The 27,260-nt window shown below is 39.6% G+C and overlaps 8 gene segments (V, D, J or C); 3 read left to right on the top strand and 5 right to left on the bottom strand.

Moving 5' to 3' along the window:
- Window positions 1-1,021: 1,021 nt before the first annotated feature.
- LOC307264118 (Ig kappa chain V region 120-like) lies at window positions 1,022-1,498 on the bottom strand. The segment is given in 2 exons: window positions 1,447-1,498; window positions 1,022-1,344 (listed from the first exon to the last, which is right to left on the bottom strand).
- Window positions 1,499-6,123: 4,625 nt separating this feature from the next.
- LOC307264119 (Ig kappa chain V region 3547-like) lies at window positions 6,124-6,483 on the bottom strand. The segment is given in 1 exon: window positions 6,124-6,483.
- A 30-nt stretch (window positions 6,484-6,513) lies between these two features.
- On the top strand, window positions 6,514-8,992 carry LOC307264120 (Ig kappa-b4 chain C region-like). The segment is given in 3 exons: window positions 6,514-6,709; window positions 7,356-7,376; window positions 8,598-8,992.
- Window positions 8,993-10,268: 1,276 nt separating this feature from the next.
- On the bottom strand, window positions 10,269-10,745 carry LOC307264121 (Ig kappa chain V region 120-like). The segment is given in 2 exons: window positions 10,694-10,745; window positions 10,269-10,591 (listed from the first exon to the last, which is right to left on the bottom strand).
- A 1,471-nt stretch (window positions 10,746-12,216) lies between these two features.
- On the top strand, window positions 12,217-12,689 carry LOC307264122 (Ig kappa-b4 chain C region-like). The segment is given in 2 exons: window positions 12,217-12,220; window positions 12,361-12,689.
- Window positions 12,690-13,800: 1,111 nt separating this feature from the next.
- Window positions 13,801-14,157, bottom strand: LOC307264123 (Ig kappa chain V region 120-like). The segment is given in 1 exon: window positions 13,801-14,157.
- A 6,380-nt stretch (window positions 14,158-20,537) lies between these two features.
- On the top strand, window positions 20,538-21,008 carry LOC307264124 (Ig kappa-b4 chain C region-like). The segment is given in 2 exons: window positions 20,538-20,541; window positions 20,680-21,008.
- A 1,256-nt stretch (window positions 21,009-22,264) lies between these two features.
- Window positions 22,265-22,738, bottom strand: LOC307264125 (Ig kappa chain V region K16-167-like). The segment is given in 2 exons: window positions 22,687-22,738; window positions 22,265-22,584 (listed from the first exon to the last, which is right to left on the bottom strand).
- Between the last annotated feature and the right edge of the window lie 4,522 nt (window positions 22,739-27,260).

Raw genomic sequence — 27,260 nt, forward strand, 5'->3', positions numbered from 1 at the left:
ATGTACTTAACTAAAAATCTAAGGGACTAAATTAAGTTTTAAAAATTAGAAACAAATTTCAGAGTATCGTCATCATACAGTGATATCACATTTTATTTCAGATTTTTTAACATGATTTATTTTTCAATATTTACATGATGAGATTAAATGTTTCTCAGTCATGCAATATAATCATTATTATTTAACATCCATTATCATCTAATCACCATTGTTACATTTGTGTTCAAATTGGTTTGAATTGAATTTAATGGAATTACTGCTCAACACTGCCCCTTAATGTTGTGTTAGAATAGATAACAGTAAGAGGCAACACAAATGTTTAAATTACCTGTGATACTGATGTGGAATTAAATATTTTAGATAATCTGTTGTTCCTTAATCCAAAACTTTATTTGACATTTCCTATTATATAATCCATAAAACCTATCAAATCATAGCTTCAGTTGTCGGCTTGATTTACTTTAAGTGACTTAATCGGAGGGGCGCTCATGGTGTAGTGGTGAAAGCACCCACCAATAGAGGCTAAATCCTCTTAACAGCAGACCACGGGTTAGAATCCAGCCCGGGTCTTTCTCTGCATGTCATTCCCCTCTCTGCCCCATTTCATCTCTGTCTCTCCAAACTCTCAAATAAAATTTAAAAAAATCCATTAAATGATTTGCGGCTGATGCTTGTGTTGAAACGCTTTCAACTTCAACTTGAAAAGACGCTAAAAATTCCAGGATTTTTTTTTTTTTCATTGGAATTGGAAATTTGCAGGAGGCCGTCAAAAATAGAAATCATGAACGTCAAACTCTGACCTTTTGCCACAAGGAAAATGATTTAGTGTTTAATCTATAAATTGTTCAACTTGGACAGAACTCGCGTTTTGTTCCTTGTCTAGTATCTCTACTGCTACTGATAAAGTATGTGTGTTTCTGTCTTCAGTGAAGTGTATCAGTCTCTGCAGAAGCTTCCAGCTGCATCAGTCAGTTCAGTTTCAGTTCAGTCTGACTGAGGGAGGTTTTTGTACGACGGTTTTTCACTGTGTGAACACCCACTGACTGTTGGGATAGTGTTGACTCTGACAGTAGTAAACTGCTGCATCTTCAGCCTGGACTCCACTGATGGTCAGAGTGAAGTCAGAGTTTGATCCACTGCCTGTAAAACGATCTGGAATCCCTGATGCTCGAGTGCTAGCATAATATATGAGCAGTTTAGGAGTTTCTCCATCTCTCTCTTGGTACCAGTGTAAATAGTTTCCACCATAAACATTCTGACTGGTTTTACATGTGATAGGGACGGAGCCTCCCAGAGCAGAGCTCACTGCCCCAGGCTGAGTCACTGTGTACTGGCCTCTGGACTCTGAGGAGACAGAGACAAAAACATAAATCAGCTCCATGGTTTTGTCTGCTTCATTTCAGAGGGACGGATGTTCACAGAGGAGTTTGATCCTCTGGACTTTACCTGTGAAGCAGCAGCAGAGGAGAGTCCAGATGAGGACGCAGATCAAAGTCATGTTTCTGATGAGGAGGATTTCTGTGGCTTCTGTTGTCATGAAGGACAGCTGTCAGTCATCCAGTGTTCAACTGTCAGGACTATAAACTCTCCCAGAGCACTGGAGCATGGTGCCGCTGATGCAAAGTGGCTGTTACTAGAATTATTTCATCAAACTACCCAAGTGTTTGAATAATTGAAACTGAGTCAGGCCTTCTTGGAAGCAGGTGAATTTACTTGCAAACAGCATACAAGGGTCAAACAACAATGTACCTGGCTTGATACATGGTTGAATACATCGAATGAACAGTGTACAGAGATTATATGCAAGAGAAGTTGGTGTGTGCGCAAACACATACTAGGTTTGGTGTGTCCAGCCCTTATTTTTGCTGGCGAAAGCAGAAATGTTTTAATTAGGCATACATTCCCAGAAATTCATCTCAGCTGGTGTTATCTTTCATACAATGTCTGATAACAGAATATGGGGAGTGAAGCTACTGTGCACATGAATGCGTCATACCTCTGTATGGGCCAAAATCTTATTAGGCTTCAAGGCTAAACAACAAACTTGTAGCAAAACACTTTGGAGTTCTCAGGTTCTGGGACAAAGTTCAATAGGCAGAAAGCATGTATTGTGCATTAAAATATTATACAATAAAGCAAATTAAATTCTGTTAACATTCCACCCTTTTTATAATATTTAATGCAACTTTCTGCAACACTTCAAAGCAAAAGGGCAAAGCATATGAGTAAATATATTTCAGTCAAGCAGAATAATATCAAGTACATCAACATCACAGTTGTGAAAATGCAAGTTTGTGTACTGGTGCTATATCGTCTATGTACAGTTTCAAAGAGGACAGTCTTTGTAGAAGCCAGGGAACAGGAACCAAGATCGTCTTGATGGTCAACAAGTCCTTTTGTGGCATTTTGACGCAAAGTGTCCTTCATATTACAGTCACTGGGGGAATGGTTATGTAGGATATTACCATAACCGATTCAGATTGTTCCTCAGTGTCCAATTGTCCTTATTGAAGAATGGTCAGCTTCGTCTTCTCCTTGCATCTGAAACAGAATGAATTTGAGCAGTAACATGTTCTCAAAAGAAATGCTCATCATTCTGCCAGGGTTGTTTCTAAAATATCATCCTTCAGTTCACATTTTTTTTTCTGTGTTTGGGCAGCATTCAAGCACACACAGGCAGTCAGTGAGACAGGCCCTCCCTTTTCTGCATGGGACTGAATCACACACACACCACATTCCTGAGAAGCTCTCTACTTCTCCAAATCTGACATGGTGTTATAGTTTGTTTTTCAAATAACAAAAGTTAACATGTAGGTTAAGTATAGGTGTCTTTACAGTTAACCAGTTTTTGAATCAATTTATATCAACAATACACATTATGATCATATTTTCAGCATAAAAATCCCCTTTAACTTGTAATTCAAATCAAAAGCATTGAACAAGTCTTTTCAGTGAACATTTTCATAAAAAGAACACAAAAGGTCGCTTTTTTGTAAGTTTATGCTGGAACTTCAAATGATTGACTACACCTTTAATCTTTAAGGTTCACTATGGGGCTTGGATTGGTAAAGTCAGATATTTGATCATATGTAAGAGGGGCAGTTGCTTACAAGTAATTTAATTTTTTTTTTTAAATGTAAAATCTAATCAATTTAACAGGACGAACACCCCTATTCCCTCCAATTGATTAACAAAATTCACCAATTTAAAACTAGAACACCCTATGTGATGTATTCTAAACAAAACAAATAAGTCTACTCTGCAGATGTAGACTATTGACAAACATAACAAAACAAAACAAATAAACAACCTGTCATAGACTAACTCCCTGGAGCAGTACTATATCCCCAGGCTAAGTAACAACAAGCAGCCAGATATCAATTTGTTTCCATAAAACCTTCCCGAATTACAAAGAACTCTCAGTTTAATGGAACAAACTATATCTGTCAGAATAAAGGGACCACCCTCGACCCCACTAATGATCATCTAATTACGTACGTGAGACTTTTGTTTTTGACAGTGTAAATTCTCAAACACCAAAGGCTGAGATAGGTTTGTCTCTAGTGCATCTCCCCAAACACTACAGGTTGAGACCCCAACGTGGGGCCCGAACAGGGACTTGAACCCTGTTCAAACCACTCTATGTAAGCCAGTAGTTACCTTACTCGTCTCTATGTAAGCCAGTAGTTACCTTACTCGTCTCTATGTAAGCCAGTAGTTACCTTACTCGTCTCTAAGTAAGAACAAATATAAAACAAAATCAGCTGTTTATGTTCACCTGATTTCAAGAAAGCCTCGACTCGCTCAGGCTCTGGATTCCGTCACCCCTCTCCGTCCAAGTCGAGTCTGCAGACAGCCTCTTTTGTAGCTCTGTTTACTGGAGGTCTTTTGTCGAGAGATCTTGGACTCCCCCGTTCACGGTGCAGGCTCTTCTTGTCCAGAGAAGAGGATGTTGGATCCGGCTCACTCGAAGGACCATTTGTTACTAGAATTATTTCATCAAACTACCCAAGTGTTTGAATAATTGAAACTGAGTCAGGCCTTCTTGGAAGCAGGTGAATTTACTTGCAAACAGCATACAAGGGTCAAACAACAATGTACCTGGCTTGATACATGGTTGAATACATCGAATGAACAGTGTACAGAGATTATATGCAAGAGAAGTTGGTGTGTGCGCAAACACATACTAGGTTTGGTGTGTCCAGCCCTTATTTTTGCTGGCGAAAGCAGAAATGTTTTAATTAGGCATACATTCCCAGAAATTCATCTCAGCTGGTGTTATCTTTCATACAATGTCTGATAACAGAATATGGGGAGTGAAGCTACTGTGCACATGAATGCGTCATACCTCTGTATGGGCCAAAATCTTATTAGGCTTCAAGGCTAAACAACAAACTTGTAGCAAAACACTTTGGAGTTCTCAGGTTCTGGGACAAAGTTCAATAGGCAGAAAGCATGTATTGTGCATTAAAATATTATACAATAAAGCAAATTAAATTCTGTTAACAGTGGCTCTCTATGGAAATATTCTGACTGACTAAGCAATGTGTCACTGATTATTTTTCTGTGGGTTTTGCTTAATGACTCTGGGTGATTACCCATTAAGGAAGTCTTGTTTCCTATTAACTTTAAAGTATCCTGTAAAAGGCCCCTTAACATGAAGAAACTACAATATCCATGTGTTGCTGATTGCCATAGTTTCTGTTGATGAACTGATAGATGAACCCCTAATCCACCTCTTAATTTTTTTCTCATAGTAAAGAAAACCGACCCTCACTCAGGTGTAAGAATAATCTTCTCTCCTGGACTTTTTAGAACGTGCAGTAAAGTTCTCACTGATTCCTTCAGCTGAATTTATAAATCATTCAAAAAAACATTTCTCACAGATCTTAGTGTTTTTCTGCTGCTAAAGAAAAACGTAGCAAATGCCATCATTATGCAGATTACACAGTTTTCTACTATACAGCTGGTTATTTTTCATTTTCATTTAACTTTTATTTATCCTCGAGAGACCAATTGAGGGGTGACCCTCATTTATAATTACGTCGAGTTCAAAACAAATTTAAAGGAAAAACAACAATACATACAAAATATTCAATGCAAATACATCAAATACACAACAACAGATGAAGAGAAAAAACAATTGAAACATTTACACAGTGGTGAAGAGTGGCAGCAATTAAAATGAAATGGGTGAAAGTACAATATAGCCTAATTAAAACAGTTACAGGTAGAGTTTGGCAGATTTAAGATAGTTTGTTTAAATTGGTTAAAGGATATGAAGGTATTTAGTTAAAATTTTTGCTGTAAGTTGTTCCAGGAGTCAGGGCCACTGAAGCTAAAAGCTGTCCTTCCCAGCTCAGACTGGGCTTGTGGGACATAAAGCATAAGCATGTCAGTGGAGTGGGTCTGATAAAGCCCATCTGAAATTTGCAGCATTTCTGTTAAATAACGAGGAACTTTCCCGGTCAAGGCTTTGTAAATAAAAATGTGCCAATGTGCGTCACACCTCTCTTTAAGGGAGGGCCACCCAACCTTTTCATATAAAAGACAATGGTGTGTGTCATAAGCATCTCCTGTCCATTTGACCAATACTGTTGTATCTTTAGGAGTTCTTTAAACTTAATTGATGTGGTTTAAAGCTAAACTTTCTTGCTCATATGGTCAAATTTTAACCACAAATATTAAGATTGTGTTTAGTATACATTTTGAACTAAACCTCACAATTATGTATTATGGTGATGTTTCATACAAGGCATTTAAATATGCATTTAAATATATATATGGTGCATTTAAATATATTCCAACATATTATATTATAAATGTTGACAACTTTTGTTGAGAGTTCCCATTTTTTCTCCCACCCATAGATCAGGGCTTATAGTATCCAGGCAACACATTCTGGAGAAATATTTGCTGTTTTTGTCCTGACCTGGAGATATGGTTATAGAAATATTTAACACATGGTTTTGAAAGAGTCTGTGTTCTGTTAGTGTGAGTTAAACTTAAATAAAGTTGTGTGTGTTCAGTGAAGTGTATCAGTCCCTGCAGAAGCTTCCAGCTGCAGCAGTCAGTTCCGTTTCAGTTCAGTCTGACTGAGGGAGGTTTTTGTACGACGGTTTTTCACTGTGTGAACACCCACTGACTGTTGGGATTGTGTGCACTCTGACAGTAGTAAACTGCTGCATCTTCAGCCTGGACTCCACTGATGGTCAGAGTGAAGTCAGAGTTTGATCCACTGCCTGTAAAACGATCTGGAGTCCCTGATGCTCGAGTGCTAGTATAGTATATGAGCAGTTTAGGAGTTTCTCCATCTCTCTGTTGGTACCAGGCTAAACAGCTATAGTCAGGAATATCCTGACTGGTTTTACATGTGATGGGGACGGAGCCTCCCAGAGCAGAGCTCACTGCTCCAGGCTGAGTCACTGTGTACTGGCCTCTGGACTCTGAGGAGACAGAGACAAAAACATAAATCAGCTCCATGGTTTTGTCGGCTTCATTTCAGAGGGACGGATGTTCACAGAGGAGTTTGATTCTCTGGACTTTACCTGTGAAGCAGCAGCAGAGGAGAGTCCAGATGAGGACGCAGATCAAAGTCATGTTTCTGATGAGGAGGATTTCTGTGGCTTCTGTTGTCATGAAGGACAGCTGTCAGTCATCCAGTGTTCAACTCTCAGGACTATAAACTCTCCCAGAGCACTGGAGCATGGTGCTGCTGATGCAAAGTGGCTCTCTATGGAAATGCTCTGACTGACTCCAACAGGGACTGGGATCACTCTGAGGATGCTGTTAATCAATGGATCAATCACTTCATCACAGTATTGATTAGAAGACTTTCAATTGCAATTTCACATAATTTTGAATTAATGTCTCTTACCACATTTTATTCATATCTATCCTCTGTTGTGTTGACATGAATTACTAAAGGTAATTTGTATAAATTCAATTAAAAACTAAAATACCGGGGGTGCTCCAGTGGTAGGTCTATGGTGCGTGTACCATATCGGCTCCGGCCTTCGTTGCAGTGGTCTCAGGTTCAAATCCGACCTATGGACCTTTACTGCAGGTCACCCCCCCCCCTCTCTCTGTCTCCCCATTTCAACTCTTTACTGTCAAACAAAGCTTGAAAATGCCAAAAGAAATAATCTTAAAAGAAAACTAAAATACAATAAATAAAAAACATGCATTCTGTAAATCGATTGTTCAGTTTTCATTTTTATCTTGCAACATTTTCCAAACTGGCTCATGATGTTGAGTTTGTTTGTGTCAGAGTCAGAGAGCCGTGTCTCTACAGTGAGAGGTTTTTGTACGGCGGCTCAATGACTTTGTATCACTGTGGTACACGTTCGGTGGAGGAACCAGACTGGAGGTTGGAAGTAAGTTCAATCTTTGACATGTTTTTATTATTTTATGAGCAACATTTTATTTTCTTGATGTAAATTTCTCTCCAGAAACTCAGACATCTGATTTTATCATGTGGACTTGTTGTTTTTACAGCAGTTTTAGTGTAAAACGAAAGTGCAGTTTAGTATTTGAAATAAATCATGGTTATATTTACTATAACTGCTTGGTGTGGATGAGAAGTGGTATAATAAGATTTCTAGATGAAAGTAGAAAGTTGAGGAATTTTAGTTTGTCAGACAGAGTCAGAGAGCCGTGTCTCTACAGTGAGAGGTTTTTGTACGGCGGCTCAATGACTTTGTATCACTGTGGTTGACTTTTGGTGGAGGAACCAGGCTGGATGTTGGAAGTAAGTTTCTGCTTGAGTATTACATATGGTTTCACCAGTTGAAGTTATAATTTGTATGTGTGAATATTTGTATTAGATATACGTTCACTTTGGACTGATTTAAATCACTTTACAGACTCAGTTTTATTGATCATTTCACCTCTGTTACCTTGAACTTGAGCTTCACTGAGATTCTCTTTCAACTTTTCTATTTAATGTGAAGAATGAGAGAAACAGCTTGAACGTTAGGGAAGGTTTCGAAAACAGCAATCAAACCAAAGTTATTGTATGTCGTGTGAATGAAGGCAAAAATATTTGATTTGGTATAAAAGCTATAAAATGTCCGATCTTCTAAAAAGGCTGAATGTTGGCATTCATCTGATACTCTTTGGCTTTTTAAATGTTTGTGACATTTTAATTGTATTTTATTTGCCAAGTGTTGCTGTATTTTGTTATTTTCTGCTGATTATTTCAGTTAACTGCGGATTAACTTTGAACCTTTGGAGAGTTGTAACAGTAAACGTGTTTAAATGTACCAGGAAAAAGATAGACGAGTGAAAATATATCCACTGTACTTTACAGTTTTCTTCAAATGGAAAAACAATATTTAAAATTTGATTTTATTTCCAGCATAGTTTGATATATTTGAGTTCTGTATGATGATTGTCTCTGTGCTGATGTGCATGAGAGGTTTCTTAAAGGGAAGTGAAACAATGTGTGAGTGAGTGACTGGTGAAGCAGAACAACCATCTGACAGAAACTCCTTCAATGAGACACTGAACTCTCACACAGTAAAGGTGTCAAAGTGTGTGGTGTTTGATTGACAGCTGTGTGGTCCCTGTCCTCTAAGCTGATTGGTGTCTCCTAGGTGATGTCCGTCCCACCCTGACGGTGCTGCCCCCCTCCAGTGAGGAGCTGCAGCAGGGGAAGGCCACGCTCATGTGCCTGGCCAACAAGGGCTTCCCCTCAGGCTGGAGTCTGGCCTGGAAGGTGGACAGCAGCAGCAGCATCAGCTGGGAGCAGAGCAGGAGTCCCGGGCTGCTGGAGAAGGACGGCCTCTACAGCTGGAGCAGCACCCTGAGGCTCCCTGCAGACCAGTGGAGGAAGGTGGGCTCTGTGACCTGTGAGGCCACCCAGGGCTCCCAGACTCCGCTCTCAGAGACACTGAGGAGAGACCAGTGTCCCCAGTCCTGAGCTGACTCACTGGGACTCTGCTGCTGGTTTTACTCTGATACTGCTCTCTGTCTGCTCTCAGCAACAACGTTTCTCACTTTATGTCATCAGACCAATTCAACATTGAAAAATCTCAAATGTTAATGTTTCGATTGCTATACTCATTCTTTTGCTGTTAACGTTTAAGGACAATAAAATATATTAAATAAAGACATGTTTGGATGTTTTTCTATAAACAACAGATGCTTTCTCCCTCAGTTTAGAGCTACAAGATTCTATCCCATGTTGCAGAAAGATTTCACACCTCTGGTTCTAGTTATACTATTACATTTCCCAGTTACATCATGATTTGTCTCTTATCCACAAACTCTTTGAGTGTCACCTGACAGGGTCTCCCTCCTAACAGTGGTATTCTTAAGAAGGTAATAATGATGTGTGAATGCTGAATGTAAGGGGTCATTTACATAAAATAGTTTAAGAATGTACTTAACTAAAAATTTAAGAGACTAAATTAAGCTTTAAGAATAAGAAACAAATGGCAGAGTATCGTCATCATACAGTGATATCACATTTTATTTCAAATTTTTTTAACATGATTTATTTTTTCAATACTTACATGACGAGATTAAATGTTTCTCAGTCATGCAATATAATCATTATTATTTAACATCCATTATTATCTAATCACCATTGATACGTTTGTGTACAAATTGGTGTGAAATGAACTTAATGGAATTACTGCTCAACACTGCCCCTTAATGTTGTGTTAGAATAGATAACAGTAAGAGGCAACACAAATGTTTAAATTACCTGTGATACTGATGTGGTATTAAATATTTTAGATAATCTGATGTTTCCTAATCCACAACGTTATTCATTCCATATGATATTATCAATAAAAACTATCAAGTTATAGTTTTCCCCGTCTCTGTTTTGGGTCAATGCTTCAGTTATCATTTTGATTTTCTTTAAGTGACTGAGCTATCAAACAAGTTTTCATGTAAATATTTGCGACTGATGTCATATTCAACTTGAAGAGAAGTCACAAATTCCCAAACAGTCTTTTGTCATTTTACGTCAAAATTAGGCCAACAAAAAAACCCGTGTACGTCAGCTGTTGATTTTTTGCAACAAGGGAGAGGATTTTCTGCTTTATCTAAGTGTCCTACTTGGACAGAACTCAAATGTTATAACCTGTTGAGTATCTCTAGTGCTGCTGTAGTGTGTGTGTGTGTGTGTGTTTTGTGTGTGTGTGTGTGTGTGTGTCTTCAGTGAAGTGTATCAGTCTCTGCAGAAGCTTCCAGCTGCAGCAGTCAGATCAGTTTCAGTTCAGTCTGACTGAAGGAGGTTTTTGTACGACGGTTTTTCACTGTGTGAACACATACTGACTGTTGGGAATGTGTAGACTCTTACAGTAGTAAACTGCTGCATCTTCAGCCTGGACTCCACTGATGGTCAGAGTGAAGTCAGAGTTTGATCCACTGCCTGTAAAACGATCTGAAATCCCTGATTCTCGAGTGCTAGTATACCTTATGAGCAGTTTAGGAGTTTCTCCATCTCTCTGTTGGTACCAGAATAAATAGTTTCCATTATACACATTCTGACTGATTTTACACGTGATGGAGACAGAGCCTCCCAGAGCAGAGCTCACTGCTCCAGGCTGAGTCACTGTGTACTGGCCTCTGGACTCTGAGGAGACAGAGACAAAAACATAAATCAGCTCCATGGTTTTGTCGGCTTCATTTCAGAGGGACGGATGTTCACAGAGGAGTTTGATTCTCTGGACTTTACCTGTGAAGCAGCAGCAGAGGAGAGTCCAGATGAGGATGCAGATCAAAGTCATGTTTCTGATGAGGAGGATTTCTGTGGCTTCTGTTGTCATGAAGGACAGCTGTCAGTCATCCAGTGTTCAACTCTCAGGACTATAAACTCTCCCAGAGCACTGGAGCATGGTGCTGCTGATGCAAAGTGGCTCTCTATGGAAATGCTCTGACTGACTCCAACAGGGACTGGGATCACTCTGAGGATGCTGTTTATCAATGGATCAATCACTTCATCACAGTATTGAATAGAAGTCTTTCAATTGCAATTTCACATAATTTTGAATTAATGTCTCCAGACACATTTTATTCATATCTTTCTTCTGTTGTATTGATATGAATTACTAATGATAATTTGTATAAATTCAATTAAAAACTAAAATACCAGGGGTGCTCCAGTGGTAGGTCTATGGTGTGTGTACCATATCGGCTCCGGCCTTCGTTGCTGTGGTCTCAGGTTCAAATCCAACCTATGGACCTTTACTGCAGGTCACCCCCCCCTCTCTGTCTCCCCATTTCAACTCTTTACTGTCAAATAAAGCTTGAAAATGCCAAAAGAAATATTCTTAGAAGAAAACTAAAATACAATAAATAAAAAACATACATTCTGTAAATCTATTGCTCAGGTTTAATTTTTATCTTGCAACATTTTCCAAACAGGCTCATGATGTTGAGTTTGTTTGTGTCAGAGTCAGAGAGCCGTGTCTCTACAGTGAGAGGTTTTTGTACGGCGGCTCAATGACTTTGTATCACTGTGGTGGACTTTTGGTGGAGGAACCAGACTGGAGGTTAACTGTAAGTACATTTCACTCTTCCAATAACTGATATTTCATGTGTATTCTCTTTAAATTCCATAGATGTAGATATTACTACTATATTTTGTCTGATATATTTTATTCTATATATTTGTACACATTCTTGAAGGCTTCACTGTGTCGTTAACCAGACTAAAATCTACTGCAATGAATGATTATATCCATCGTTTATTATGGAAAATTATCCTGCATTATTCTTAATGAGGAAAATGTGTAAAGGTGTACGTTTGTATATTTTGGGTAGAAATAATTTTTTGCTCAGGGTTTAATGTTCATAATGATCAATCTTTCTACCAGACTTATGATCGTCAAGCAATTTGATGATATGAATCAGATTTGTTTTAATTTTAAAAGCAGTTCAGTAGTGAACAAATTTCACTTGAATGTTAAAGTAATAAAACATGACTTTTTGGTGATGATTTCTGCTCACAAGAAGGGAAGTAACACGTCATCATTTATGAGGTTCTGGCTTGAGACGCGGAATATTTAAGATCTATCAACCAATAAAAACCTCACAATCTTCATCTCAAATGTTGATGTTGAACTATGAAAGTCTCTATGTTTAGTTTGGAGATTGAAAATGTTGAAGCACAGCTAAAGTGCACCCCGTTTAACGTTTTATCTTTAGTACCGAGAAGTGCCTATTGTCATGGTTCAGCAGTGATGCCTGTCTGTTGCCATGGGTACTGAGCTCAGAGAGGGAAGTGAAACTTTAAAACCAGCTTCACCCACTCAATAAGTAGAAACCTCCTCTGATATAACATGTTGCATGGAGTTTAGTTTACTTCATATAAACTTTATTAATCTCTCTCTCTCTCTGCAGTGGGTCAAGTCCCCCCCACCCTGACGGTGCTGCCCCCCTCCAGTGAGGAGCTTCAGCAGGGGAAGGCCACGCTCATGTGCCTGGCCAACAAGGGCTTCCCCTCAGGCTGGAGTCTGGCCTGGAAGGTAGACGGCAGCAGCAGCATCAGCTGGGAGGAGAGCAGGAGTCCCGGGCTGCTGGAGAAGGACGGCCTCTACAGCTGGAGCAGCACCCTGAGGCTCCCTGCAGACCAGTGGAGGAAGGTGGGCTCTGTGACCTGTGAGGCCACCCAGGGCTCCCAGACTCCGCTCTCAGAGACACTGAGGAGAGACCAGTGTCCCCAGTCCTGAGCTGACTCACTGGGACTCTGCTGCTGGTTTTACTCTGATACTGCTCTCTGTCTGCTCTCAGAATCCCTCTGGCTCTTTCTTTTTATCATGTATCATCATTAACGTCTTCTTCTTTTTATTGATTGTTTTAAAAACTGTAAACAATAAAGATTGAATCGTGTGTAAAATTAACATGACATCCAATCTTTGGTATTTATTATACACTGATAATCGTCAGATTAATGCACAAAGTCACAACAGTAACAAGTCTTCGGTTTATATAACATCTGCTCTGGAAGAAGATCAATATGTTCACATCTTTCTTGATTAGCAACATTGAATATTTTTTAGTTCTAAATCCAAAAATCTAAATAATAATGAGATTTTATTTGGAACAGAAATAGAAGGGTATCGTCTGCATACAGTGTGATAACATAAATCTGATTCAAAGCAAATCATATTTAAATTAGGAAACTGACAGATTAAATAAATTGTCTACTATGTTTCACTACTTGCAGTGATACTAATAGTCTATTGAACAATAAAGGAATATTCATCTCATCAGATGTGTCCATCCATATTAAAAACATGTAGCTGATTTCATATCTTCCTAAATTACTAACTAATCCAAAGACACTGAGTTTGTGTCAGGGTTAATTCACTTGGATATCATATTTTCATTCGACTATTTTACAAATAAATAACAATGCTGTCCTTCTCTGTAATAAATTGAGCTGAAGGTTAATTTTATTCATAATTATCTAGTTAAATAAAAGACACTTAACATGTTTGAGTGTAATAAGATGTAAAATGAGTTTTGTGATTCATGACATTGACGGGAACATATCCTAATGTGGTTTGAATTCATGGTTAGAAGTTGAGATGTTCAACTTATTTATTTATTTAATTATTAACTGCATTATTTAGTTATTTAATTATTTAACTGCAATATTATCTTTAGTGTATTTCATGAAATATGGGCTTGTGTGTGTGTGTGTGTGTGTGTGTGTGTGTGTGTGTGTGTATGTGTGTCTTCAGTGAAGTGTATCAGTCCCTGCAGAAGCTTCCAGCTGCAGCAGTCAGTTCAGTTTCAGTTCAGTCTGACTGAGGGAGGTTTTTGTACGACGGTTTTTCACTGTGTGGACACCCACTGACTGTTGGGATAGTGTAGACTCTGACAGTAGTAAACTGCTGCATCTTCAGCCTGGACTCCACTGATGGTCAGAGTGAAGTCAGAGTTTGATCCACTGCCTGTAAAACGACCTGGAATCCCTGATTCTCGAGTGCTAATATACTTAATGAGCAGTTTAGGAGTTTCTCCATCTCTCTGTTGGTACCAGGCTAAATAGGTACTATAAATATTCTGACTGATTTTACATGTGATGGGGACGGAGCCTCCCAGAGCAGAGCCCACTGCTCCAGGCTGAGTCACTGTGTACTGTCCTCTGGACTCTGAGGAGACAGAGACAAAAACATAAATCAGCTCCATGGTTTTGTCGGCTTCATTTCAGAGGGACGGATGTTCACAGAGGAGTTTGATTCTCTGGACTTTACCTGTGAAGCAGCAGCAGAGGAGAGTCCAGATGAGGACGCAGATCAAAGTCATGTTTCTGATGAGGAGGATTTCTGTGGCTTCTGTTGTCATGAAGGACAGCTGTCAGTCATCCAGTGTTCAACTCTCAGGACTATAAACTCTCCCAGAGCACTGGAGCATGGTGCTGCTGATGCAAAGTGGCTCTCTATGGAAATGCTCTGACTGACTCCAACAGGGACTGGGATCACTCTGAGGATGCTGTTTATCAATGGATCAATCACTTCATCACAGTATTGATTGGAAGCCTTTCAATTGCAATTTCACATCATTTTGAATTTATGTCTCTAAGCACATTTTATTCATATCTATCCTCTGTTGTATTGACATGAATTACTTAAGATGATTTGTATAAATTCAATTAAAAACTAAAATACCGGGGGTGCTCCAGTGGTAGGTCTATGGTGTGTGTACCATATCGGCTCAGGCCTTCGTTGCAGTGGTCTCAGGTTCAAATCCGACCTATGGACCTTTACTGCAGGTCACCCCCCCTCTCTCTGTCTCCCCATTTCAACTCTTTACTGTCAAACAAAGCTTGAAAATGGCAAAAAAAAAAAATCTTAAAAGAAAACTAAAATACATTAAATAAAAAACATGCATTCTGTAAATCGGTTGTTCAGTTTTCATTTTCATCTTGCAACATTTTCCAAACAGGCTCATGATGTTGAGTTTGTTTGTGTCAGAGTCAGAGAGCCGTGTCTCTACAGTGAGAGGTTTTTGTACGGCGGCTCAATGACTTTGTATCACTGTGGTGGACGTTCGGTGGAGGAACCAGACTGGAGGTTAACTGTAAGTACATTTCACTCTTCTAATAACTGATATTTCATGTGTATTCTCTTTAAATTCCATAGATGTAGATATTACTACTATATTTTGTCTGATATGTTATATTTTATATATTTGTAGACATTCTTGAAGGCTTCACAGTGTCGTGAACCAGACTAAAATCTACTGCACTGAATGATTATATTCATTGTTTATTATGCAAAACGATCCTGCATTATTCTTAATGAAGAAAATGTGTAAAGGTGTACGTTTAATTATTTGTGGTGAAAAATCTTTTTCTGCTCAGGGTTTAATGTTCATAATGATCAATCTTTCTACCAGACTTATGATCGTCAAGCAATTTGATGATTTGTATCAGATTTGTTTTATGTTTAAAAGTAGTTCAGTAGTCAACAATTTTCATTTAAATGTTAAAGTAATGAATCCTGACTTTTTGGTGATGATTTCTGCTCACAAGAAGGGAAGTAACACGTGTCATCATTTGGCTTGAGACGCGGAACATTTAAGATCTATAAACCAATGAAAACCTCACAATATTCAACTCAAATGTTGATGTTGAACTTTGAAAGTCTTTATGTTAGTTTGGAGATTAAAAATGTTTAAGCACAGCTAAAGTGCCCCCTGTTAAACGTTTTATCTTTAGTACCGAGACGTGTCTGTTGCCATGGTTCAGCAGTGATGCCTGTCTGTTGCCATGGGTACTGAGCTCAGAGAGGGAAGTGAAACTTTAATACCAGCTTCACCCACTCAATAAGTAGAAGCCTCCTCTGATATAACATGTTGCATGGAGTTCAGTTTACTTCATATGAACTTTATTGATCTCTCTCTCTCTCTGCAGTGGGTCAAGTCCCCCCCACCCTGACGGTGCTGCCCCCCTCCAGTGAGGAGCTGCAGCAGGGGAAGGCCACGCTCATGTGCCTGGCCAACAAGGGCTTCCCCTCAGGCTGGAGTCTGGCCTGGAAGGTGGACGGCAGCAGCAGCATCAGCTGGGAGGAGAGCAGGAGCCCCGTGCTGCTGGAGAAGGACGGCCTCTACAGCTGGAGCAGCACCCTGAGGCTCCCTGCAGACCAGTGGAGGAAGGTGGGCTCTGTGACCTGTGAGGCCACCCAGGGCTCCCAGACTCCGCTCTCAGAGACACTGAGGAGAGACCAGTGTCCCCAGTCCTGAGCTGACTCACTGGGACTCTGCTGCTGGTTTTACTCTGATACTGCTCTCTGTCTGCTCTCAGCAACAACGTTTCTCACATTCTGTCATCAGACCAATTTAACATTGTAGAATCTCAAATGTTAATGTTTCGATTGCTATACTCATTATTTTGCTGTTAACGTTTAAAGACAATAAAATATATTAAATAAAGACATGTTTGGATGTTTTTCTATAAAGAACAGATGCTTTCTCCCTCAGTTTAGAGCTACGAGATTCTATCCCATGTTGCAGAAAGATTTCACACCTCTGGTTCTAGCTATACTATTACATTTCCCAGTTACATCATGATTTGTCTCTTATCCACAAACTCTTTGAATGTCACCTGACAGGGTCTCCCTCCTAACAGTGGTATTCTTAAGCAGGTAATAATGATGTGTGAATGCTGAATGTAAGGGGTCATTTACATAAAATTGTTTAAAAATTTACTTAACAAAAATATAAGTGACTAAATTAAGTTTTAGAAATTAGAAACAAATTTCAGAGTATCGTCATCATAGAGTGATATCACATTTTATTTCAGATTTTTTAACATGATTTATGTTTCAATACTTACATGATGAGATTAAATGTTTCTCAGTCATGCAATATAATCATTATTATTTAACATCCATTATTACCTAATCACCATTGTTACGTTCGTGTACAAATTGGTGTGAATTGAATTTAATGGAATTACTGCTCAACACTGCCCCTTAATGTTGTGTTAGAATAGATAACAGTAAGAGGCAACACAAATGTTTAAATTACCTGTGATACTGATGTGGTATTAAATATTTTAGATAATCTGTTGTTCCCTAATCCAAAACTTTATTTGACATTTCCTATTATATAATCCATAAAACCTATCAAATTATAGCTTCAGTTGTCGGCTTGATTTACTTTAAGTGATTTAATCGGAGGGGCGCTCATGGTGTAGTGGTGAGAGCGCCCACCGATAGAGGCTAAGTCCTCTTAACAGCAGACCACGGGTTAGAATCCAGCCCGGGTCGTTCTCTGCATGTTATTTCCCTCTCTGCCCCATTTCATCTTTGTCTCTCCAAACACTCAAATAAAGTTAAAAAAAAAATTCCATAAAAGGATTTACGGCTGATGCTTGTGTTGAAACACTTTCAACTTCAACTTGAAAAGACGCCAAAAATTCCAGGATTGTTTTTTTTCATCAGAAGTGGAAATTTGCAGGAGGCCATCAAAAATAGAAATCATGGACGTCAAACTCTGACCTTTTACCACAAGGAAAATGATTTAGTGTTTAATCTATAAATTGTTCTACTTGGACAGAACTCACGTTTTGTTCCTTGTCTAGTATCTCTACTGCTACTTTAGAGTCTGTGTGTGTGTGTGTGTGTGTGTGTGTGTGTGTGTGTGTGTGTGTCTGTCTGTCTGTCTTCATTGAAGTGTATCAGTCTCTGCAGAAGCTTCCAGCTGCAGCTCTCAGTTCAGTTTCAGTTCAGTCTGAGTGAGGGAGGTTTTTGTACGACGGTTTTTCACTGTGTGAACACCCACTGAGTGTTGATTACGTGAAAACTCTGACAGTAGTAAACTGCTGCATCTTCAGCCTGGACTCCACTGATGGTCAGAGTGAAGTCAGAGTTTGATCCACTGCCTGTAAAACGACCTGGAATCCCTGATTCTCGATTAGTTGCCCTATTAATGAGCAATTTAGGAGTTTCTCCATCTCTCTGTTGGTACCAGGCTAAATAGTGGTTGCTGCTATAGACAAAAACATCCTGACTGGTTTTACATGTGATGGGGACGGAGCCTGATTTTTTAACGTGCTGATTTAGGAGTAACTCTAAAAAATAAGGGGCGTTTCACTCCTAGTTTTAGGACTCTTAACTTTTTAAGATAAGTGTAATTCACAAAGCATTTTAGCGTTAAAACTAGCTCCTAAATCTATGAAAAGCTAGGAGTCCTCGAGAGGACTCCTAAGTCACTAAGAGTAAATCACAGACAACCATTTGATGGTGTTTTGGAGAGATTTAATGCTAGTGTGCTTTATGAAAGGTACCTTTAATAGCTGTAAGGGTTTAATGATCTTAGTAAAGCTATATTTAGAAAGTATAGACACATTTATATTTATTATATTTATATAAAACATTATTTATTAAGTTCCTTTTCCTGCAGTTGCTTTGGGTTTACGATGCACTGAAAGTTACTGTTGGTGTCACGTTTGGGTTTAATTTCCTACTAGAGTAGGCCTAAATGTGGCGCTTCGCAGCATCTCCTCCGTTCCACAGATCCGCTACTGTATAGTTGCGCGTCTCGCCTTTTTCCTTCCGCATGTACTTTACGATTTCGGCGGCTGTTGTTTCTGAATTGTGAATTTCCTGGTTTGTCGCTGTCTGACTATTGCTGCATAGTCCGCCGTTGAGAAAAATACAGTGAGAGTGCATGGCTTGCAGCTATTCAATGAGGATATTTTTTCCGATTCAAATCATTGTAAAATTTAAAATGAATAGGCCTATGTGGCGCTATTGTAGGTTAATTGTGGACGAATGTGTGGGAAACCCTGCAGTATCTTGGTTTCATGTTAAATCAGTGTCACTTGTCATTAATTGTAGGCTATATAAAAACTATTTACTTTAATACAGCGACACAATATGGATATCTCCCACAGTGTTTCTATCATAAATTCACTCTTAGGGACTCATTCCCTCTCAGCCAATCACTGTGGGCATAGAAGGTATGAACATGACGTCATCCATAGCAACAGGGTCAATCACACCCTCTATTCTTAGCTTAGGAGTCCCTCCCATTCCTTAGTAAAAGTTGGTCTTAGCAGCTTTGTGAATAGGTTTAAAGAAATTACTCCTTACTAAGAACTTTTAGTGCTCCTTAGGAGTACTCTTAGCGCTAAGATAAAATGTTTTGTGAATACGGCCCCAGGACTATAAACTCTCCCAGAGCACTGGAGCATGGTGCTGCTGATGCAAAGTGGCTCTCTATGGAAATGCTCTGACTGACTCCAACAGGGACTGGGATCACTCTGAGGATGCTGTTTATCAATGGATCAATCACTTCATCACAGTATTGATTAGAAGTCTTTCAATTGCAATTTTATATAATTTTGAATTAATGTCTCTAGACAAATTGTATTCATATCTATCCTCTGTTGTATTGACATTAATTACTAAAGATTATTTGTATAAATAAATTAAAAACTAAAATACTGGGGTTGCTCCGGTGGCATAGTGGATAGAGCGCGCATCATATTGTCTCTGGCCTTCGTTGCAGTGGTCTCAGGTTCAAATCCAACCCGTGGTCCTTTACTGCAGGTCATCCCCCCTCTCTCTCTCTCTGTCTCCCCATTTCATCTCTTTACTGTCAAATAAAGCTTGAAAATGCCAAAATAAATAATCTTAAAAGAAAACTAAAATACATTAAATAAAAAACATACATTCTGTAAATCTATTGCTCATTTTTCATTTTATCTTGCAACATTTTCCAAACAGGCTCATGATGTTGAGTTTGTTTGTGTCAGAGTCAGAGAGCCGTGTCTCTACAGTGAGAGGTTTTTGTACGGCGGCTCAATGACTTTGTATCACTGTGGTACACGTTCGGTGGAGGAACCAGACTGGAGGTTAACTGTAAGTACATTTCACTCTTCCAATAACTGATATTTCACGTGTATTCTCTTTAAATTCCATAGATGTAGATATTACTACTATATTTTGTCTGATATGTTATTTTTTATATATTTGTAGACATTCTTGAAGGCTTCACAGTGTCGTGAACCAGACTAAGATCTACTGCACTGAATGATTATATCCATCGTTTATTATGCAAAACGATCCTGCATTATTCTTAATGAAGAAAATGTGTAAAGGTGTACGTTTAAATATTTGTGGTAAAAAATCTTTTTCTGGTCAGGGTTTAATGAACATAATGATCAATCTTTCTACCAGACTTGATCGTCAAGCAATCTGATGATATTAATTAGATTTGTTTTAATTTTAAAAGCAGTTCAGTAGTCAACAAATTTCACTTGAATGTTAAAGTAATGAAACCTGACTTTTTGGTGATGATTTCTGCTCACAAGAAGGGCAGTAACACGTGTCATCATTTATGAGGTTCCTGCTTGAGACGCGGAACATTTAAGATCTATCAACCAATAAAAACCTCACAATCTTCATCTCAAATGTTGATGTTGAACTATGAAAGTCTTTATGTTAGTTTGGAGATTAAAAATGTTTAAGCACAGCTAAAGTGCCCCCTGTTAAACGTTTTATCTTTAGTACCGAGACGTGTCTGTTGCCATGGTTCAGCAGTGATGCCTGTCTGTTGCCATGGGTACTGAGCTCAGAGAGGGAAGTGAAACTTTAAAACCAGCTTCACCCACTCAATAAGTAGAAGCCTCCTCTGATATAACATGTTGCATGGAGTTTAGTTTACTTCAAATGAACTTTATTAATCTCTCTCTCTCTGCAGTGGGTCAAGTCCCCCCCACCCTGACGGTGCTGCCCCCCTCCAGTGAGGAGCTGCAGCAGGGGAAGGCCACGCTCATGTGCCTGGCCAACAAGGGCTTCCCCTCAGGCTGGAGTCTGGCCTGGAAGGTGGACGGCAGCAGCAGCATCAGCTGGGAGGAGAGCAGGAGCCCCGGGCTGCTGGAGAAGGACGGCCTCTACAGCTGGAGCAGCACCCTGAGGCTCCCTGCAGACCAGTGGAGGAAGGTGGGCTCTGTGACCTGTGAGGCCACCCAGAGCTCCCAGACTCCGCTCTCAGAGACACTGAGGAGAGACCAGTGTCCCCAGTCCTGAGCTGACTCACTGGGACTCTGCTGCTGGTTTTACTCTGATACTGCTCTCTGTCTGCTCTCAGCAACAACGTTTCTCACTTTCTGTCATCAGACCAATTTAACATTGTAGAATCTCAAATGTTAATATTTCGATTGCTATACTCATTCTTTTGCTGTTAACGTTTAAGGACAATAAAATATATTAAATAAAGACATGTTTGTATATTTTTCTTTAAAAAACAGATGCTTTCTCCCTCAGTTTAGAGCTACAAGATTCTATCCCATGTTGCAGTACGATTTCACATCTCTGGTTCTAGTTATACTATTACATTTCCCAGTTACATCATGATATGTCTCTTATCCACAAACTCTTTGAGTGTCACCTGACAGGGTCTCCCTCCTAACAGTGGTATATTAAGCAGGTAATAATGATGCTGAATGTAAGGGGTCATTTACATAAAATTGTTCAAAAATGGCAGTGTATCGTCATCATACAGCGATATCACATTTATTTTCAGATTTTTTAATATGATTTCTTTTTTCAGTAATTACATGACAAGTTTAAATGTTTCTCAGTCATTGTAATCTAATCAATATTATTTAAGATCCATTGTTTATTTACCACCATTGTTACTATTGTGTACAAATTAGTGTGAATTGAATTGAATGGAATTACTGCTCACCGATGCCCTTTAATGTTGTGTTAGAGAATAGATAACAGTAAGACAAAAGTTTCAATACCTGTTGATACTGATGTGGTATTAAATATTTTAGATAATCTGATGTTTCCTAATCCACAACGTTATTCATTCCTTATGATATTATCAATAAAAACTATCAAGTTATAGTTTTCCCCGTCTCTGTTTTGGGTCAATGCTTCAGTTATCATTTTGATTTTCTTTAAGTGACTGAACTATCAAACAAGTTTTCATGTAAATATTTGCGACTGATGTCATATTCAACTTGAAGAGAAGTCACAAATTCCCAAACAGTTTTTTGTCATTTTACGTCAAAATTAGGCCACCAAAAAAAACGTGTACGTCAGCTGTTGATTTTTTGCAACAAGGGAGAGGATTTTCTGCTTTATCTAAGTGTCCTACTTGGACAGAACTCAAATGTTATAACCTGTCGAGTATCTCTAGTGCTGCTGTAGTGTGTGTGTGTGTGTGTGTGTGTGTCCTCAGTGAAGTGTATCAGTCTCTGCAGAAGCTTCCAGCTGAAGCAGTCAGTTCAGTTTCAGTTCAGTTTGACTGAGGGAGGTTTTTGTACGACGGTTTTTCACTGTGTGAACACGCTCTGACTGTTGGGATAGTGAAAACTCTGACAGTAGTAAACTGCTGCATCTTCAGCCTGGACTCCACTGATGGTCAGAGTGAAGTCAGAGTTTGATCCACTGCCTGTAAAACGACCTGGAATCCCTGATGCTCGAGTGCTAGTACTGTGAATGAGCAGTTTAGGAGTTTCTCCATCTCTCTGTTGGTACCAGTCTAAATAGTTACTATAAACATTCTGACTGATTTTACATGTGATGGGGACGGAGCCTCCCAGGGCAGAGCTCACTGACCCAGGCTGAGTCACTGTGTACTGGCCTCTGGACTCTGAGGAGACGGAGACAAAAACATAAATCAGCTCCATGGTTTTGTCGGCTTCATTTCAGAGGGACGGATGTTCACAGAGGAGTTTGATTCTCTGGACTTTACCTGTGAAGCAGCAGCAGAGGAGAGTCCAGATGAGGACGCAGATCAAAGTCATGTTTCTGATGAGGAGGATTTCTGTGGCTTCTGTTGTCATGAAGGACAGCTGTCAGTCATCCAGTGTTCAACTCTCAGGACTATAAACTCTCCCAGAGCACTGGAGCATGGTGCTGCTGATGCAAAGTGGCTCTCTATGGAAATGCTCTGACTGACTCATAATCGATGGATCAGCAATGTGTCCATGATAAATTTTTCTGTTTTTCCAAAATCTGCTCTGGAATAAGATCAATTTGTTTCACTTATTTCATTGATACTAATGGTCTATTAAACAATAAAGATATGCTCATCTAAGCAGATGTGTCCATCCATATTATAAACATGGAGCTGATGTCATATTTCCCTAAATAACTAACTAATCCAAAGACACTGAATTTGTTGTCAAGATAAACTCACCTGGATTTTATATTTTCATTTGACTATTTCACAAATAAATAACAATGCTGTCCTTCTCTGTATTACTTTGAGCTGAAGGTTAATTTCATTCAAAATGATCTGGTTAAATACAAGACCCTTAACATGTTTGTGATTCATGACATAGACGGGAACATATCTTAATGTTGAATGAATTGATGGTTAGAAGTTGAGATGTTCAACTAATTAATGTATTTAATTATTAACTACATTACTTAGTTATTGAATAATTTTGCTACAATATTAGCCTAATGTATTTCATGAAATGTGGTTGTGTGTGTGTGTGTGTGTGTGTGTGTGTGTGTATGTGTGTACTGGAGTGCGTGTGTGTGTGTGTGTGTTTGTCCTCAGTGAAGTGTATCAGTCTCTACAGAAGCTTCCAGCTGCAGCAGTCTGTTCAGTTTCAGTTCAGTTTGACTGAGGGAGGTTTTTGTACGACGGTTTTTCACTGTGTGAACACATACTGACTGTTGATAACGTGAAAACTCTGACAGTAGTAAACTGCTGCATCTTCAGCCTGGACTCCACTGATGGTCAGAGTGAAGTCAGAGTTTGATCCACTGCCTGTAAAACGACTTGGAATCCCTGATTCTCGAGTGCTAATATACTTAATGAGCAGTTTAGGAGTTTCTTCATCTCTCTGTTGGTACCAGGCTAAAGAGTTAGAGTCATAAATATTCTGACTGGTTTTACATGTGATGGAGACGGAGCCTCCCAGAGCAGAGCTCACTGCTCCAGGCTGAGTCACTGTGACCTGGCCTCTGGACTCTGAGGAGACAGAGACAAAAACATAAATCAGCTCCATGGTTTTGTCGGCTTCATTTCAGAGCGACGGATGTTCACAGAGGAGTTTGATTCTCTGGACTTTACCTGTGAAGCAGCAGCAGAGGAGAGTCCTGGGGCCTCATTTATAAAGCTTTGCGTGGGATTCACGTGGAAGCTGGCGTACGGAAGAAATGTAGGATGTACGTGCGAACAAAAATATTCGGATTTATAAAACAGTGCGCACTCACGTCCTACGCCTGTTTCCCTTTATAAATCACAATCAACTCTAAATGTGGCGCAGCCTTTGCGGGCTTCACGTACCGCCCATATTTACCCATACATAGTCATCGACACGCCCGAATTAATATCATTTACTGAGTGCATGAAGGCGGTAGTGGCAATCGCCGACTGAAAGGGAAATGGAAAAATAAACTCCACACGGTGTGGATCACTGCGGTCACCCCGAAGTAGCCGTTGGAGAAGTGGCGAACAGGGAAAATATAGTTTGGTGGCAGTGTGAGCGTAAAGGCGATAGAGTGCAACCTGTGGCGATCTCTGTGAACGCTGTGGCCGAAATAAAAAGAAGTGATCCGACATAAAAGTGGACGCAAACAAGTGCATATCCTCACTCACACAACAGTGTTTGTGCCACGAGCGGGGGGCACTGAGACCCCCCATGAGATACAGATTCGGAGAATTCATCCCGGGGCAGTGACGGGCGGCGGAGGGTTAATAATAAACTTCACAGTCCCTTTCAAAACACAATCGCGACGTGCTTAAACACAAAGAAAAACACATAAATAAAACGGACTAAAAGCCGTGAAAAAAATCACAGTAGCCTATGTGATGTACAGTATGGCTTATCATTAGTGTATGAAAAGGTGCACTCCTGTCTGCCTGACTGAGGCATCGAGAACAGCGTCAGTGTAAAAGTAATAGGCTGTATTCCACCTCAATATTATCAGAATTAATTCCACAACATGCAGATAGGTTATTCTTTAATAACTGCAGAGCTTATTCGAACGTTGCTATTTTGTTTTTATTTGCACTCATATATGTCTCCGTTTGTAGGCTATTTAAGATCCTAATTCGTTTTGTTTTTGTTGGTATCACTCCATGGAAAAATCCGTGGAGGCATTTGTTCATTAGTTGTAAGAATGGCTTCATCCGTTTTGCAAAGGAACTCCCAATATATGATAGACCTACATGGCTTATAATAGGCCTATCTGGATAAATTTTACACAAACACATTCGTTCTCGCACTTCATACATGTGCCGACGGAGTCGCCGTTTCTCCTTTCTCCACTTTCTGTGCGTATGCATGGGTCAGAGTTTGCGTGGAGGACCGCACATCTCCCGTCAAGTTTGGTTTTTATAAATCCCAATATTTGCTTAGAAATTGGCGTGCGCCCTCTTCTGGGCGTACGCAACGTTTATAAATGAGGCCCCAGATGAGGACGCAGATCAAAGTCATGTTTCTGATGAGGAGGATTTCTGTGGCTTCTGTTGTCATGAAGGACAGCTGTCAGTCATCCAGTGTTCAACTCTCAGGACTATAAACTCTCCCAGAGCACTGGAGCATGGTGCTGCTGATGCAAAGTGGCTCTCTATGGAAATGCTCTGACTGACTCATTATCAATGGATCAGCAATGTGTCACTGATCAGTTTTATGTGGGTTTTCCCCAATACTCATTAAAAAAGTCTTGTGTCATCTTAGCTTTAAAGTATGAAAGGCCCTTAAATATACGTAAAACACCATCTCTGTGTGTTGCTGATTGCCATTTCATCTGTTGAGAATTTCAGATGAACTGATAGATGAACCTCTAATCCACCTCTTAATATTTTTCTCATAGTAAAGAAAACGGACCCTCACTCAGGTGTAAGAATAATCTTCTCTCCTGGACTTTTTAGAACGTGCAGTAAAGTTCGCACTGATTCCTTCAGCTGAACTTAAATCATTTAAAAAAAAAATTCTCACAGATCTTAGTGTTTTTCGTCTGCCAAATAAAAACATAAAAAATGCCGTCTTTATGCAGATAACACAGTTGTCTATTATACAGCTGCTTATTTGACCAATACTGTTGTATCTTTAGGAGTCCTTTAAACTTAATTGATGTGGTTTAAAGCTAAACTTTTTTGCACATATGGTCAAATCTTAACCACAAATATTAAGATTGTTTTTAGTAGACATTTTGAACTAAGCCTCAAAATTATGTATTATGGTGATGTTTCATACAAGGCCCTTCTGGTGCGTTTAAATATATTCCAACAGATTATATTATAAATGTTGACAGCTTTTGTTGAGAGTTCCCATGTTGCCTCACACCCAAAGATAAGGGCTTATAGTATCCAGGCATCACCTTCTGGAGAAATATTTGTTGTTTGTGTCCTGACCTAGAGATATGGTTATAGAAATAAATAACACATGGTTTTGAAAGAGTCTGTGTTCTGTTAGTGTGTGTTAAACTTAGAAAAAGTTGTGTGTGTTCAGTGAAGTGTATCAGTCTCTGCAGTAGCTTCCAGCTGCAGCAGTCAGTTGAGTTTCAGTTCAGTTTGACTGAGGGAGGTTTTTGTACGACGGTTTTTCACTGTGTGAACACACGCTGACTGTTGATGAAGTGATAACTCTGACAGTAGTAAACTGCTGCATCTTCAGCCTGGACTCCAGTGATGGTCAGAGTGAAGTCAGAGTTTGATCCACTGCCTGTAAAACGACCTGGAATCCCTGATACTCGAGTTCTAGCATCATAAATGAGCCTTTTAGGAGTTTCTCCATCTCTCTGTTGGTACCAGGCTAAACGGTGGTTGCTGCCACTTAGGTAAACATCCTGACTGGTTTTACATGTGATGGGGACGGAGCCTCCCAGAGCAGAGCTCACTGCTCCAGGCTGAGTCACTGTGACCTGGCCTCTGGACTCTGAGGAGACAGAGACAAAAACATAAATCAGGTCCATGGTTTTGTCGGCTTCATTTCAGAGGGACGGATGTTCACAGAGGAGTTTGATTCTCTGGACTTTACCTGTGAAGCAGCAGCAGAGGAGAGTCCAGATGAGGACGCAGATCAAAGTCATGTTTCTGATGAGGAGGATTTCTGTGGCTTCTGTTGTCATGAAGGACAGCTGTCAGTCATCCAGTGTTCAACTCTCAGGACTATAAACTCTCCCAGAGCACTGGAGCATGGTGCTGCTGATGCAAAGTGGCTCTCTATGGAAATGCTCTGACTGACTCTAACAGGGACTGGGATCACGCTGAGGATGCTCTTTATCAATGGATCAATCACTTCATCACAGTATTGATTAGAAGTCTTTCAATCGCAATTTCATATTATTTTGAATTAATGTCTC

Source organism: Ammodytes marinus (assembly GCF_949987685.1).
Source record: "Ammodytes marinus genome assembly, chromosome: 17".
Taxonomy (NCBI): Eukaryota; Metazoa; Chordata; class Actinopteri; order Uranoscopiformes; family Ammodytidae; genus Ammodytes; species Ammodytes marinus.